The 2,832-nt window shown below is 47.7% G+C and overlaps 1 pseudogene; it reads right to left on the reverse strand.

Annotated features, from left to right (window-relative positions):
- Window positions 1–297: 297 nt before the first annotated feature.
- On the reverse strand, window positions 298–2,312 carry LOC114891119 (annotated as a pseudogene).
- Between the last annotated feature and the right edge of the window lie 520 nt (window positions 2,313–2,832).

Consider the following 2,832-nt stretch of genomic DNA (forward strand, 5'->3'; position numbering starts at 1 on the left):
CCCAGGGGCTGGCAACTCTCCTTTGCTACTGATTCCAAGACACATCCAGATAGCACAAATGTGACCATGAAAACAAACTCAGCCATGTTCAAATCAGGGAAATAACATTCTTATCTCTGTTTAGTAGTTGCTTAATTTTAGAATAGCTTAAGAGTTACAAAAAAGTTGCAAAGATCTGTACAGAGTGTACAGAGTGCTGTGGACCCCCGACCCAGTACCCCTATTTCCAACACGTTAGTACTTTAGTACGTTAGTACGACATGCTTATCCAACTAAGGAACCGAGATGGATACGTTATTATTAACTAAAGTCCACACTTTATTAGAATTTCCCTAGCTTTCCCCTAACATCCTTTTTCTGTCCCAGTCTCCTCTGGGCTGTGACATTTCTCAGACGTCCCTGGGTTTTGATACCTTGAAAGTTTTGAGGAGGACTGGTCAGGTATTTTGTCCCTCAATTTGTTTGTCTGTTGGTTTTCTGATGTTTTTCTTATGGTTGGGCTGGAGTTATGGGGTTTGGGGCGGAAGATGCAGACAGAGATAAAAATGTCATTCTCCTCAGGTCACATCATCAAGGATACACACCATCAAGGATACACACATCAAGGATACACACCATCAACGGGACTTGTGACAAACAATTTTACCCTTGATCACCTGGCCAGTAGCGTCTTTTATTTTTTTTTTATTTTTTTATTTTTTGCTGCGTTGGGTCTTCATTGCTGCACACGGGCTTTCTCTAGTTGCGGTGAGCAGGGGCTCCTCTTTGTTGCGGGCACGTGCTTCTCATTACAGTGGCTTCGTTTCGGAGCACGGGCTCTAGATGTGCAGGCTTCCGTAGTTGTGGCATGGGGGCTCAGTAGTTGTGGCTCCCAGGATCTAGAGCGCAGGCTCAATAGTTGTGGCCCACGGGCTTAGCTGATCTGCGGCACATGGGATCTTCCCGGACCAGGGCTCGAACCCGGGTCCCCTGCATTGGCAGGTGGATCCTTTTTTTGTTTTCTTTGTTCCGTTTGGAACCAAAGCTTTAATCCCAAGGAGTCTCACAAAACATATTACAAATGACAGCATGAAAAAAAAAATTGCACTGTAACTCAAAGTTCAGCTCTACAGTATACTCTTTTATCTGGCAGGACATTGGTATCTTGATAATCTCAACTTCCAAAAAACTTTACAAGGAGCTATGTATTCATGTACAGCAATCACAGAGGGGACTTATGACCTAACTCAAAGGTAAACTAACTTCCTTGAAACTTCTTAGATGCTAAACTCACTGGACAACCTCTTGTCCAGTGTGAAGACTAGTGGAATTCTTAAACCTCTAATCTAGGGTAAGGGTGCGGCTTTCATTTCTACCTGCTGGCTTGTGTTCACAGCACCTTTTAAAGACTGCTTGCTTGACTACAGCTGCATACCACATCCCAGCTACAGAAAGTCTTTTCAATGTTTGCCAGTGTTGTTTCCATGATAATAAACATCACACTTTAGGTGGGCAGGAGTTAGAGTTGTATTATCAGTCTAGGCAAGACCAAAAATTCAAAGCAAATTCAATTCTGCTTAAGAGAACATTGTAAAGAAACAATTCTTCATATTACATGCCTCATATGACCCATTTCAAACCATAGAGAATGACACCTTTATGTGTCACTGTCCCAAGAGACAAACAAACGGGAACAGCTAAAACATTTAAAAAGTGCATCAAGCTTCGGAAGTCTCAAACGAAACTTGAATTTTCTGTACAGACTCCTGTCAAATGAAGGTATTTCCTGTGCACCACTCCTCTTGCAAAGTGGTCTGCTATTTCCTTTCATTTGACCTGGATCGGCTAGGAGACCTAGAGAAAGATCGGGACGGCTTGCGATTTCTCTCCCGGGACAGTGATCTCTCTCTTCTCCTATATCTACTAAAGGGACCTGCTCCGGCTGCGGGAGAAGCTTCTCCGTCTTGGAGATCTGTGGTGAGGGGGAGGACTCCTCCTCCGATAATCATCTCGAGGGCGACGACCCCAAGAAGGAGGCGGCCACGATTTCGACTTCTCCCTTCCCCATTCGACAGGTCCACTCTTACTCGGCAGCCACAGAGTGTTCTCCCGTCTACTTCTCAGACAGCATCCGCTGCATCTCGGGGATCTTCATTTTCAACAAGAGTGAAGCCGGGAGGGTTTTTAGCAACCCACACACTTCGGAGCGGTCCATAATATCCTAAAGCTCGTTCGAATTCAGTCTTGTTACCACTGTTTCCAAGACTCCTTACATAAACGTTCCAGTCCAACGGACAGGAATCCCGATGCAAGACCCTCCTGGCTCCTGGCTTTCATGGGCCACAGGGTGATCCCGGGCCTCTAGAATCTGGCAGCTGAATCGGCTCGCACAAGCTGGCCTGTGGGGATGCTTTTCCCCCTATGTGTCCAGCCCGGGGCCATGCTGTCTAGGCCCGACCTCCAGGGTGACAGGGTGAACCCCAGGTCCCTGGAGCAAACACTCAGAGCCCTGGTGACCAGACTCAGGGGGCTGGGGCGGCAGCTGGACATGTGTGGCCACCCTGGTGGTGTTTGGCCCCATCTGCAGTTCCGGTTCCAGCTGAGAAAGAGCCTCGCTGTGTTATTTTCTCCTGGTTGTGTAAGGATCCCCGGTGTCATTTGACAGAAATGTAGATGGTGTGTTCTTTCTCTCTTTTCTCCCTGCTTCCTCTCGTCCCTCTCCTCCTCCCTCTCTCCCTCTCCCTCTGTCCCTCTCTCTCTTCCCTCTCCCTCTTTCCTCTGCGTCTCTCTCTTTCCCTCTCTCCCTCCCCCCTCCCTCTCCCCCCTCCCCGACCCTCTCCCAACTCCCTCTCC

This window comes from Monodon monoceros, unplaced genomic scaffold (genome assembly GCF_005190385.1).
Source record: "Monodon monoceros isolate NGI ecotype Baffin Bay Population unplaced genomic scaffold, NGI_Narwhal_1 Contig1729_ctg1, whole genome shotgun sequence".
Taxonomy (NCBI): domain Eukaryota; kingdom Metazoa; phylum Chordata; class Mammalia; order Artiodactyla; family Monodontidae; genus Monodon; species Monodon monoceros.